The sequence below is a fragment of the Python bivittatus genome, unplaced genomic scaffold (assembly GCF_059951505.1).
Source record: "Python bivittatus isolate LINGU-HERP-01145 unplaced genomic scaffold, Pbiv_v1 ctg000480_np1212, whole genome shotgun sequence".
Classification (NCBI taxonomy): domain Eukaryota; kingdom Metazoa; phylum Chordata; class Lepidosauria; order Squamata; family Pythonidae; genus Python; species Python bivittatus.
The window spans coordinates 67,694,211-67,708,491 of record NW_028277075.1 but is presented as its reverse complement, the minus strand read 5'-3'; the positions used below and the strand labels follow the sequence as shown (position 1 = coordinate 67,708,491).

Below are 14,281 nucleotides of genomic sequence, written 5' to 3'. Positions count from 1 at the left end.
CAAGAGCAATTGCTATGCATGTGTCTCTGGTAAATCTGTAGCCCAAGTGGTCCCCTTTCCCTTTGGATGGAAACAGAATTTAAGAGGAAAATGCCACCCTCATTCTCTGCAGCGTATGGGAACCACACGGCATGCCTTACCAGGCAGGGTGTAGTATTCACCACAGCTGTAGCAGAATTAGAAACATGCACTGATGTTCTGAATGTAAGTAAAATAATTGGTGAATATGGGAATTACTCTAACCTGAAAATTCCCAGGGCTGATTTATGGTGGTATTGTGGAGAAGAAATTTAAGATCCAGACTTCCTCCCTTCTGGACAGGCACCTGTGCAATTGTATAATTGGCTATTCCATTTACCCTGGCATTTAAAAAGGAAACAGTAGCTAGAAAGGGAGTTAAAGAAGAGATGCTCTAGCAACATCTTTTGATGACAGAATTTCTATTGATGCTATAGGGGTACCCAGGGGAGTTCCTGATGAGTTCAAGGCTAGGAATCAAATAGCTGCAGGATTTGAATCATTCTTGTTTTGGTGGGTAACCATAAATAAGAATGTGGACTGGATAAACTACATTTATTACAACCAGCAACCGCCCCTGATGGGAGAGTAACTAAAGCCTAACAGGGGCTAACCACTTAGGCAGCAGAATAGTCACTGGTATTGGTATTGAAAATTCAGACATTGTCACGAGATTTCCAGAGTGGTCTGGACCAAATAGCACAGAGTCTGGGGGAACTGCAGAACCAACTAGATTCAGTAGCAGCCATAGTTCTCCAGAACAGGAGAAGATTGGACCTTCTCACAGCTGAGAAAGGAGGTCTATGCCTCTCCCTTGGGGAAGAGTGCTGCTTCTGTGTCAACAAATCTGGAGTGGTTCGGCATGTAGTCAGGGAACTAAAAGAGAAAGTTTCTGAAATAAGACAATGAATCACTGACTCCTGGCAGCAGATCTGAGAAAACTGGTACGCGTACCCGTGCGGACTTGAACAGGAGTCTTGGATTCCAAAGGAGTGCTCTGAGGAATATTTAATAACTGGAAGCAAGCCCTAATGGTGAGTGCACTTATATTCTTGGGCCTTATATGCCTCCGGTGCCTGATTCCCCTAATTAGGAGTATAGTACAGAGTACTGTAGAAGGAGTAATACAGAAGAAGGGGAACGTGTACCTGGCCATGAGACCACAGGGTCCCAGAAATGTTTTCCGTCCAACCGGACTCCCCAGACACCCTTAGCATCCTAGGCAAATTAAAGGGAGGAAATGAAGGGTTATGTGTAAACTGAATAACTATTGAATGAAGGATTACATGATTATTAAGAAAAAGGTGTATGTGTAAAATGTTGAGAAAAGGGGCCTCGTGTAAAATGATAGCCAGAAGGTTGAGAAGGGGGCTTTGTGTAAATTGATACCTGCTGAGGAGAGGTCAGGGGGAAAGGAATGTCAGGAATGTTTAGTAGGTGACTGACCAGAAAAAGAGAACCAAACCATATAAGGGCATGAGAAAAAACCTCATCTTCATCATAATGTTAATTAGTTCTGCCCTTTTAAGAATACTATAAAAGGCTGTGTTTTTGTCTCTGAGGGCGTGCCACCCTGCTCTCTCTTGGTGCATGGTGTGAGCACCCAGACTTTTGCTTGGCCAAATAAAACGCTGCTTAGAGAAGTCCCTGCTTGAAGTCTTTTGTTTTGTGCTGTTGATTGATTTCAAGTTTTCTGGGTAGCTGTGAACCTTACATTTTTGGCGCCCGAACAGGGACTTGATGAAGGCAATGTCCCCCCCCCCCGAGACCTTCAACAATCTCAGGCCAGTGGCATGAGGCATGAGGCGGCATTTCTCAGTGGCAGTGGCAGTGCTGGGGCTGAAGTCAAGGCCGGAGGGCAGTGGCGGCTGGCTGAAACTGCTGAAGGCCTCGGGCCTCTACTTCAGCCCCGGCCCCAGCGCTGCTGCTCCTGAGTGCCACTGTGCAGGGCAGGCAAAAGGGCATAGATGGGGGGGAGGCGCTGCAGCGCCCCTGCAGTCATAAGCGCTGCAGGGGCAGCTGAGGCCTCCAGGGGCGGCTGCGGCTTTGTGCCACACTGCAGCACCCCCTGAACTTGCGCATGGCCTGCACCGGGCCTCCCCCAACCTCTGAGGCATCACTGCACTCCTTACCTGGGACTCTGTCCACTTAACGACCTGCAATTCTTGCTAAATGATGGTAGCTGGGAGTGCTGGGATTGCAGTTGCTAAGCAAAGCGGTCATGTGATAATTTGCTAGTAACCACATCGCTTAGCAACCTAAATTCCGGTCCCAATTGTGTTCAGATAGCAAGGACTACCTGTAACACAAACTAAGGAGAAAAAAATAGAAAAAGAGAATAAAAATGGCAAGAAAGTAAAATAGAAAGAAAAAATAGAAAGAAAAAGATAACAGGCTAAGAAAACAACTTTCCACCCTCATCACAAGAAGTATAAACAGTTTCACTATCAGCTTCCGGGTGAGGCATTACGGCCAGTTAGTCGTCTTTGTGAGTGGCTTTGCAAGCAGGGCCAGCCCAGCGGTGGCATTTTCAGCCAGGAGACGGTTCTGGCTGACAGGAATTTCTCCGGAGGAAGGAGAAATTGGGGGATGAACCATTGGTGCTCTGGAAGAGCTGCTCCGCATGAGAAAACTGCAGGAATTTAGTTTCTTGTGACCAATTGTGGGTTGAGCAGTTTGGAAGCCGGGATTTACAAAGCGCCCTAAATCACTGTGCAGCCTTTATGGACATTGGACTGGCAAAAGCCTCACCTTCTTAATCACTTTACAATTTAATTGCTTTACAACATAAGAGAGATATTCCTAACAGAAGTGAAGATCCAAAAACTCTCTTTTTGAAATTAAGAAGAGAAAAAAAGAAAACTTTATCTTCAAGGGTTTTAATTTAAAAGCATAAAGCTTAATAAGACTGTGAAATAAGAAAGCTTCAAACGGACAAAGAGGACAGTGATTTAAAAAAAGATAGAATAAATAATTTTTTCTGATGAAAGTGCCTTTAAAAATTGTAAAATTAATTAAACTAACAGACCAGACCTTCATGGGAATGCTGTTTGTTTATTTTTAAGGACAGTAGTAATTGGTGGATTTTATAAAACAAGAAGATAACAGTAACATGAGCTAGACTGTATGACTCTCACTATGGAGCGCCAGTTGGGACTAAAGTATTAAAGGCAGAAAAAAGCAAAACGGGGGAAAAGAAGAAGAAGAAGAAGAAGCTTGCCTTTTACTTCTCCTGCAGTTATGGACATACTTTCACTTTCTCACCATGGCAACCACAAGGAAATCTGCCAAATTGGGGCAAGAATGCAGGGGTTCATTAGAACAAATTACCAGTCACGCTATTTCATTAGGATTATTGCAGAAAATGCTTGAAGAATTTGGCACAAAGATGACTGCAACAGCTAAGAAGGAAATGGAAGAAGGAAGCCATGGAAGATGATTTCAGTATATGATTACTGCAGCGAGATTGTTATATGCACAAAGATGGAAAGATTCGACACTACCCTCTGTGGAGGAATGGTTGGTGAAGTTGATAGATTTTGCTGAAATGGATAAATTGACTTCTTTGACCAGGTAAAAGACACTATCTACATTTATTGGTGACTGGAAACCTGTTATAGACTTCTTGTGTAAAAATGAAAAAAAAATGAACTTGTGATTTATGGTTTTGATGATTAGACAAGAGAAATTATGGAAAGAAGAGTAATATGATGAACCATTAGAGAGAGAGGTTGAAATATATTTTACTTATAACTGCTGTGAAGAATATTGGATGCCATTTCTTTATATTTTTTCTTAACTTTTTTCTTTTCTTGCAGTTTTTGCTTTTTCTTTGATTTCTTTCTTTTTTTCTTCTTCTTCTTCCTTACTGTATATTAGTTTGTGTTAGTTTTTAGTTTCTTGTTTAAAAGCTTTAATAAAAATTATATTTTTTTTAAAAAAATCACTATCTCTTCACCTCCTCTTAGTTAACAATTAACAGATGTAAAACTCTTCATCTCATAACTCAACTTTTAATACAGTGGTACCTCGGTTTACAAACTTAATTCGTTCCGCGACTCTGGTTGCACCCCGAATTGGTCACAACCCGAAGCAAATTTCCCCATAAGGTTCAATGTAATTACCATTAATCCGTTCTGGCGTGGAGGACAGGGAGGCGGCTATTGCTTGGAGGGAGAGTCCCCCTCCCTACGACCACGTGTCAGGGGCGGAAAATGACCGCGGAGCACGTGTCAGGGGCGGAAAATGGCCGTGGACCACGTGTCAGGGGCGGAAAATGGCCGCGGACCACGTGTCGGGGCGGGAAAATGGCCGCGGACCATGTGTCACAGGCGGGAAAATGGCCGTGGACCGTGTCACGGGAGGGAAAATGGCCGCGTATCCTGTTCGTACCCCGAGGCGGAGTTCGCAAACAGAAGCAAAATTTTGCGGCCGGAGCTGGTCGTAACCCAAAAAATTTGTTAACAGAAGCGTTCGTAACCCAAAGTTCCAGTGTTTAGACAAATCCAATAAACAACGTGTTTTCCAATCTAGGTGCCAGCAAAAATTAAGTAAGTAATATTTATTCGGTCAATGACCAGCCACATAAAATTAATAAAGATCAGAATAAAAGGTAACAGAAAGAATCAGACTAAATCAAATGAATACAATTTTATATAAACAGCTATACAATAGAACAATTATTTATGTGAAATAGAACAATTATAGTGTAATCTATAGATCCCTATTATAATAATTACGTATTTATTTACCTAAACATTAATAGTTCCAATATATTAAAACTATGGTGTGAAATATATATCCTCTAAAAATTATTAAAGGATAGCTAAACAAAGTATTAGTGGAGGTAAAAATATAAACAAAAATCCTTACTTCTTTAACCAGTTTTGCCTTATTATCATTGCAGCAGCACAAAATTTAGCTACTACACGAGTAATGGCTGGATTTGAGTCCTGAAGAAGATAGCTAAGATCGTTCTTAATTTCATTCCATACCTTAGCATAATTATTTTGAAACAACATGCAATTCATATTAGTCATAATATTACCCTTCTCAGCCTGAAACCTTGTTTTTACAGGCAAAATTGTTTTTACTTTATAGACAAAAATGTTTTTACTTTTTGATCTTCCATCCTCATATTCTTTGTCAACTTCTTTCTTTTTTCCTTATTAATTTGAAACCCAGCTAATTCCTTTATTTTTTCCATTAATATATCTATTCCTTCTATAGGATTTTCCAGAATTAAAACCAAATCCCCAGCAAATGCCCTTAATTTATATATTTATTTTTTAACATTCACTCCAACTCTTCTCTTGTCTTGTCTTATATTTCTGTTCAGAAGTTCAAGGGCCAAAACGAATAACAATGGTGAAAGTGGGCATTCTTGCCTCGTTCCTTTCTGTATTTGATAGGCTTTAGTCAGTTCCCCATTCAGAATAATTTTGCCACTTGCATAGTATATATCAATTTCACCCATGTAATAAAATTCTCCCCAAAGTCCATATATTCAAAAATCTTTATCAAAAAAGTCCAGTTCAAATTACAGGTAGTCCTTGACTTATGATGGAAATTGGGACTGGAATTTCCATTGCTTAATGGTGTGGTCGTAAAGTGCAACAGCATTGCTTAATGACAGCAACCTCTGCAGCCCCACTTGCCATTGTTAACTGAATCCCATGGTCATTAGGTGAGGCAACTTCCTGCCAGCTTCAGCGGGGAAGCCAGCAAGAAGTTACAAGTCCCAGGCCAGTAAGCAGGAATGAGTAAGTGGACAAGGGGGTATATGGGGGTGCAGGGAGCATGTGAGGAGATGCGCGAGAGGTGCCATGCGAGTCAAGAAGTGTGTGTGGGGGTGCACAGGGGTTAGTGAGAGGAGCTGCATGAGTCGGGAGGGCACACAGGGGTGTGCAAGTGGCTGGTGTGGCCTGAGTGCAGAGGGGTTGGGGAGGATGTGCAGGCACAGAAGACTTACCCCAGCAACTTGTGACTTTCCCTGCCAGCTTCTCCATTGACTTGTATATATATTTCTCATGAAGTCAATGAGATGCTTAGGGATTCCCATTTTTCTATAATCAATGATGCATGTAGTAACTTCTTTTTTGTATTCTTTGGCTTTCTCAAATACCAGGTAATGACCGGAGTGCTGATCTAACCTAATCTTCTAGCACCAGATGTTCTTGTGAGTAGAGAATATCTTCTAAGTTATCTTGGATGTTGACATCTCTACTGTATAGTGTTTCAATGTACTCCTTCCATCTTCGTTTGATCTCTTTTGAATCAGTTCCTATCTGCCCATTGATATCCTTTAGCATGCCAATTCAAGGATGAAACCTCCTGAGTTCAGAGATCTTTTGAGAGACTTTCCTTGTTTTTCCATCTCTGTTTCTATCTTCAATGTCTTTACAGATGTTGTTGCAATACTGCTTTTTGTCTCTTCTAACAGCTCTCTGAAACTTTTTGTTAAGTTCCTTCCTGAGATTTTTGTCTTTCTTGGCATTGGCTTCTCTTCTCTTCTTGGAAGTTTCCACAGTATGTTCTGACATCCAGTTTGCTTTCTTCCGTTTCTTCAGTTTTGGCAGTCTGTTTTCAAACTCATCCTGAACAATGTCTTGAAGTTCGTTCCATAATTCCTCTAGTTTTCTATCAATGAGGTTTAGGATTTCCAAGTGATGCAACATTGGAGTATACATATGTGAGAAAAATATATCTTTGGGTGAACCTTTGGGTGAAAAAGACAAATTTTTAGGGCCCTCCGAGGAATGGGATCGCCTTGGAATTGGAATGGGATCGTGAAAGGAATGTGGAAGCATCCTTGAAGCTGATGTGAACCAGGCCAGTTGTAAACTCCTTACAACAAACATCCCCATAGCAATCTAGGCATCTGCCCTGAGGGAGGATGCCTTCTTCCTGGCATTTGGCACCTTGAACTAATTTGTTTCTTCTTCTCTGTGACACTGTTGTTTTACTAGCAGTTAACAGATAACAGAGGGGCAGAGAGTAACTTGAGAACTATTGCTTATTTAGGTATCATCATATGAATATGTATGTGTGTGAGTTCTTTTTCCCTTCCCCTTCTTATAGAACTGCATAAATATCAGAGCATCCATTTTGCCTATAGGGGAGTGCCTCCCACTAACCTCTGGTGGGGTCCCCCTCCAGTACGTACTGCTCAATAAACACTGCAGTGAAGCCTTGATTATTCTGCATTTGTGTCCTGCGTTTTGATTCCACACATATATAGCACCTTTGGTTGGATGGACAGTATTAGGAGCTAAATACAACAGAACTTTTATATCTTTGGAAATGATTGTCAGTAAGAAAGCTATGGAATGTAATGTCTAATAAAAAAAAAGATTCAATCCTTTTTCTCATGCTAAATTGACTCTGTGGGGAAACAGAACATTAAAAATTGGGAAAAAGATGGCGATATAGAAGAATCGGATGGAAGCAGGGATATTGACTCTGGACCAACTGATAGATGATGAAGATGAATTTTTAACATATGCTGTGTCAAGAGATAAATATCATCTATCAGATGCATCCCAGTGGCAAAATCTACAACTCTAACATTTTTAACATTGTTTGGACCAGTAGCATTTTCAGCTTCTGAGAGCCTGAGATATAGAACAACTTGTTAAAGCCTTTAGAACTAAAAAACCTACAATTAGCTTTTACAGATGTTTCTTATCAATAAATCAATTTGATATGGAGATATTAAGGGATGAGTGGAATAAAGAATTAGTGGTTTCTATATTGCCTAGACAATAACTTCTATAGCGAGAATGTCAATGGAGCTTAAACTATGACTTATACAACAAAAAATAATATTTAAAATTTATTGGACTCCACTACACTTGTATAGAAAAGATTGTGAAAAACAGTATTTTGTTGGAGATGTAATGATGCCTCTATAAACCATATGTTTTTACAATGTCCTACTGTAAGTTTTGGGAGGAAGTAGTGGACTCTATGAATATGATTGTGTGACAAAAGCTAAAATCCTCAGAGGATACTATTCTTTTGAACTATATACCTAGTACGTGGAATTTGACATCTGGACCATGTAAATGGATTCTCTGTGCCCTTACTATGGCCAAAGACTGACACTGCAGCATTGGAAAGATAAATATATGGCCCCATTAATCAACGGATTGAAGACGTGATTGCTCTTGCCACTCATGAGCAGATTGCCTATAGATGTAGACTTTGTACGGACAAGTACAATGAAATATGGGAGTGATTTATACAAAATACAGTAGGTAAAAAAAAATGATAGTCACATGAATGTATTGGAAATATATATATGCATCTGAATAATATATGCATTAGATAAATATATACAAGTAGTCCTCGCTTAATGACTGTTCCTTTAACAACAGTTTGAAATTACGATGGCCTCGTAAAACATCACACCACGCCCCCCCCACCTGCAGTCACATGGCTGCATTTTGGGCATTTGGCAACTGGCTCACATTTACAACCAGTTGCCAAGTGCCCAGTGATCACGTGATTGCCATTTGCAGTCTTCTCTGCTGGCTTCCCCAGAAAGTCAATGTAGGGAAAGTTGCAAGATGATGGGATCGGAGGTAAACCTCTCAGAAGTATGCAGAAACGGAGCTCAAATTTTCAGGTTTGAGCTATGTTCCTGCACACCGCCGAGCAGTTTCCTCTCCCCTCCATGGACGGAGGGGAAACCTCTCAGCGTTGGGCCAGAATGGGGCTCAAACCCTGAAAATTTGAATTTTGTTCCTCCAGTCCCACAAAGGATTTCCCCTCCGTCAATAGACTGGAGGGCAAACACTTCAGTGGGCTTTAGGAATGGTTGAAAGTGAAAGGGCTGCCCGCCAGGAGGATTTCAGCTCCATGCAGAGCTGAAACCATCTGGCAGGAAGCCATTTCACTCTCAAACAACTGCCTGCCAGAAGGATTTTAGCAGACAGTTCTTTCGCTGCGTCCACTTAACAACCTAGGAGATCACTTAACAACTGCAACTGGGTGTGCAGGATTAGAGCTGTTGAATGAATCAGTCACGTGGGTGGCTTGCTTAATGACCACTTCACTTAACGATCAAGATTCCGGTCCCAACTGTGGTTGTTAGGTGAGGACTACCTGTATAGATTTGTAATTATTTACTGTTATAATAATAGACTATGCTAATTTTTTTATTTTCTTGTATTTTTGTCACTTTTTAGTGTTTTTTCTTCTTCTTCTTGATAGTATATTGTTATTTTGATTAGAAAGTGAAATTTGAGAACTTAGTGTCTTTTAAAAGTCAGTGCCGCGGTTGCGAGCAAGATGGCTAATCCCGGCATCTTCCAGCACTCAGACCCCTAGAAAACCACTGTCCTGCGGTCTCTTCATGGGGAGCAGCCATCCGGAACACATGTGGGCAATCTCCCGCATCCTCCATATCCAGAGAGGTTCCAAGAAACTAGTCTACTTATTGGTTCCTTGGTCTTGGCCACAGTTGTCAGCTCTGCTTTCGCAGTGCTGTCTTCAGTGCGCCATACCTCCCCAGAACTCCACTAGAAGGCTTTCTGAAGAAATGAAGTATGCAGAGAAGCACGGACACTTTGTCATTTTACCACCACAATGTAAGTTCAAACCTGAGCTTGTACCAGTATCTGTTTATATTCCCTCCTTATTTTTTCACAAGCACCACTTCAGGCATCTCTTCTGATGCTTCATCTGCCAGAGCAATTTGGTTTGCCAAGGAGCAGTCTAGGACTGCTGTTCAGGAAAAAGCCACTCAAGGGGAAGCAAATGTAACCCCTCTGTCCCTTTTCTGTTCCAAGCTTCAACAAGGCACCCAACAGGAAACTTGCCAATCACCCACCGGAAACCAGTCAGATCCATAAAATCTCTCGGATGGCCCACTGAATGACACCAACCTGCCACAGAAGTTGATTGTGGCAGTGATCTGCTCATGCCAAAGGATTGATACAAACCCAATGGATCATTGAACAAATCAACACAGAGTTCTCACTCGAAGTACAAATGACCAGGTTCAAATTATCCAATTTCAGAGATGTTATGGAAAGACCTGCTTTCTGGAAAAGGCTCTAATGCTGGGAAAGGTGGAAGGAATGAGAAGAGGACCAGCAACAGCAAGGTGGATGGACTCAGTTACAGTGCCAATGGATGGTTGGAAGACTTGAAGGACCAGGTTAGGGGCAGTTCGTCATGGAGAAAACCTATTTATGTGGTCGCTAATAGTCAACACAACTTCATGGCACATAATAATCAACATCATCAGTGATAATTACACAAGAACTACTACAATACACTTCCAAGTGGGGTCACTTCTTGACAGTGAGAAAATCACCTTTATTGCCCAAGGACCAAAACTGCTGTAGATTTTGCAGACGAGAGATACACTGGTAGAACAATGCCATCAAAGTGGGAAAGCGGAAGACTCTATTTATCTGAAATTACTATGACTGCCCCCAAAAGGAAAGTAGACTGAATAAAAGAATTAAACCCAGGCAAAAATCCTGTGCAATGCCCACTTTCTCCACCTTACTGGAGATTGAGTAATTCATCCCAGTCTGCATATGCCAAGACTTCTCTCACATACAGACAAACCTTCCTCACGAAGAGAAACCCAACATATGTATCTACATCTATCCCTCCTTCAAGCAGAAACAGCAAAAAGCAGATCCATTGACTTCCAGGGGGTTTCCTCTAGCACAAATGGATTTGTTTCATCTTAAAATTATACAGCCCTTTGTCCCAATGCACATCAAAAGGAGTCAGGAGCAGTTGCCGCTAAGCGCGAAACCGCGCTCGCTCGAAAAGGGCGCAAAGCAACGGAAACCCCGCCTCCTGCGCTCGCCAGCTGGGCTCTGCTCTAGGAAGGAGGCTCTGGCAAACCACTTCCGAAACACCTTGCCTTGAAAACTGCAAGGACTCGTCCAAGCAGTTACTGCAGAGTCGGTAGCGACTGAGCGCAGATCAGAAAAAAAAAAACAATCACACCCAGAACGTGGTGTTCCTGTCATTAACCTTTACTACTTCACCTCATCTCACACTAATATTCGACATTCCTCCAAACAAAAATAAAAACATAGGAGAAAGTAAGATTTCTGAACACAGTTCAGGGGCAGCCTCCCCACAGACTGGAACTCTCTGAGAGACGGGAAGGGCCTTTCTGCTGTGGGGCTCTCACACTGTGGATGGCAAATGAAGGAGCTTTTGGTCCCAACTCTTCCAGTGTTCATCTAAGTAACAATTGATTCAACAATTTTAATGATTGATTTTAATTGTGTTGCTTTTATTCTTATGATTCACACTTTGTGAATATATATACACACACACACATGCATATGCATACATGCACACATAGTGACCAACTTAAATGTATGTAGAAATGAAAAGTCAGGATATGAATATAATAATATTGCTTTGTTCTAGGGAGTTTGCTTAACGTCTCTTCTTTTGTAAAAGATTCAGGGGCCTTTTTTGCTCCATTCTGTTCACCTTTGGAGGGGCACTTGGCCAAGGTCTGTGAACACCTCACAATTGGAGTGGGTAGCCATTTCTGCAGATTCCCCTTCTGCTAATGCCTTATTGTGTTGGCTAAGAGCAAAACCCTTCTCCCACAGCAGCTGAGAGGATTCTCTGATACTGAGAATTCAAGACATGGAGAGATTTAGTTGCTTGGACCATGACTTGAGGGACTGCTGACCCAAGATGGCTTCCATCTCACAAGTACTGACATAAAACTGTCTGGCTGAAGCATGGCACACATCATTAAGATGGCTTCCAAATGAATTTAGTGGAAGCTGAAAGTAAAAAACTGAAGTAGCTGCCTCAGCAAAAGGCTTAGAAACTGCAGAAGGAATTGCAGTGTTAGTGTAATGCCGCTTATCACACTGCTCGGTGAACCATTATGAACCAAAATTCATGGTCCTCATTATATATACTTATTTTTGTAAGCTGCCCAGAGTCATTCTAAGCTGGAAGGGCAAGGTTTTTGCAAGGTGAGGCGGTTGCAACCTACAGGGTTTCCTCCTAACCTATCAGATGGTAGAGCCCAGAGCTCTCCTCTTGACTTGCATATATTGGGAGGGGAGATTCATCTGGAACCCCAAAAGTAACAAGGACCTAAGCCAGAAATGGCTTTATTGGTGATGATAACCATCGCTTTGAATTGGGCTCAGAATCCTAATGGCAGTCACTACAGCTCCTTAAATACAAGCTGATTTCCTAAAGCAGCTTCCAGATGTCTGAATTCTGCACCAGCTGTACTATTCAAGGGAGACTGATATAAAGTGGATTACAATACTAAGCAGGAGATGTGAAAGGGATAGGTCCCTTTTATCAGCCCCTACTGGTTCAGGAAAGCTCACACCAGGGGAATCAGCTGAAGGTCACAGCCTCCATTTGCTGCTCTTGCACAAGCCATACATCCAGATAGACTCCAGATTGTGCAACTGCTCTCTTGGTGAAAGGTTGAACTTTCTTGGTACCTGAGGACTTTTGCACAAATTATAACTCTGTCTTGCTTGGCCCAGAGTGGAGCTGGGTCTCATCAGCATATTAAGAAGACTTTACCCCAAACTGACAGACAATCCCTTCCAGCTGCTTTATGTAAATATTAAAGAGAATAAATGTGAGGAATGAGCGTGGGGGCCCCACCCCCTGAAAGCGTCAAGGGCTTGGCCTCTCTTCCCCCAGTAACGCGAGTTGAAACCATCCACTGGGAAGGTACAGAACTGCTGTAAAGCAGTGCCCCTTATCCACAACCCTCACAGGTAGTCGAAAAGGACATCGTGATCAGTGGTCTTGTAGTCACAGAGTGTCCCCCTCCGAGGCTGTCAACAAGAGCAACCAGTGCCATTTCCACCTCATGCCCAGGGTACAATTTCTTTAAAAGGAATAAGACCAAGAGCAAGGGAGGAGAAGTTCTGCTGACCATGAAAAACTATTGACACCTCCTCAGAAATCCAAGTGAAAGAATTTGGCAAAACTGTATAGGCCAACTGGGTCAAAATAGAGGAAGCAATAAAAAATCATAATGTTGTTGCTGTCTAATATTACCCATTCAATCGATGAGAAGATGTGAATGATGTTTTCTAAAAACCAACTGCAGAACTTCCAAACAGCCATCGATTTGTAATTAGATACTATTAGTGTTAGGAGCCAGGCTCTACTAAGATATTGTTCATAGTAAGTCGGCTGGGGAATATTATATTTTATTCATATACAACATGTAGCATAGGTATTTATTTACCTACTTTCCTACCGAATTTATTTACACAGTATTTGTATAAATACCTGTACAAATAAATTCATACCCCATAGATTCTAAGTGGCTTACAATCAGAAAATATACACCTATCAAAGCCATATTGATGTTGGGCAACCTATTCCAAGGTGAGAGGGTTCCAGCCAAGAAGCTGAGCCTCCAGGGGGCCCTTCCCACCCCCCACCCCCTCCAATCTCCCAGGCAGTGGGAACTCTCAGCTGGAAATTAAGTTGCTGAAAACACTTTCCTAAAATATTTGTAAAGCATCATCTCCCTCACAAAAACAGCAATCATTCAAACAGCCAACACAAAAGCCTGTCAGCCCAAATTAAAATGGTTAGTAGACTTACTCTTTTATGGTGAAAAAAGAGGCTGGAGACTAAATCAGGTGCTGGCTTCACAAAGAGAGGGAACTTAGTTCTTTGCCACTGGACTGGAGAGTTAGTTTCATTTGCGAGGGAACGTCAGTCGTTCCACTGCCTCCTGCCCCACCCTTCCTGCCTGAGCTGATTCTGGGCAAAGGTGGTTTGCTTCTGTGAAGTTTCAGACTGAGATCCTTTTGAATTTCCTTCACAAATCTCCCCTCCCGTCACACGCGTGCACACACACCCCCTCAGCTTTTACAAGCATACACTGACACACGCTCTGCTTCCCCTCCCTTCTCCAGAGCCTTCACTAGCACTTGCAGTACGCCTCTTCTGGCGCTCCTACTCCCCTTAAGAGGCCTTTTGGAAGCGCTTCTTCCATATGCAAGACGGGGAGGACTTACAGGGCTTGAGGAGGCCGCTAGATGAGGGAAAGCTCTTCCTTCAGCTGAATCCAAGCGACTTCCTCCCCTCCTTCTCCATCTTCAGATGACAGCTGCTCTTTTGGCTAGACCAGACTTCTCATCGCCTTAATTCTCCGGTATGCCATTTTAACTCTGGGATACCATTCCTATCACTCTTGGCATCTCTTCTTTCCACTACTCTTGATAATTGCATATTGGCTTGATAACTTGGTGAAATTTGATAG

The 14,281-nt window shown here is 42.1% G+C and overlaps 1 protein-coding gene across 2 annotated transcripts in view; it reads right to left on the bottom strand.

Moving 5' to 3' along the window:
- LOC103063075 (NACHT, LRR and PYD domains-containing protein 12-like) overlaps positions 1-13,788 on the bottom strand; it is a 56,160-nt gene extending 42,372 nt beyond the window's left edge. The window contains exon 1 of one of the 2 annotated variants that reach the window (XM_088146162.1): positions 13,618-13,788. The gene's annotated coding sequence lies outside the window, so the exon portion shown is untranslated. The remainder of the gene's footprint in view (positions 1-13,617) is intronic. The other variant, XM_088146163.1, reaches the window with a different exon arrangement.
- Positions 13,789-14,281: the final 493 nt, after the last annotated feature.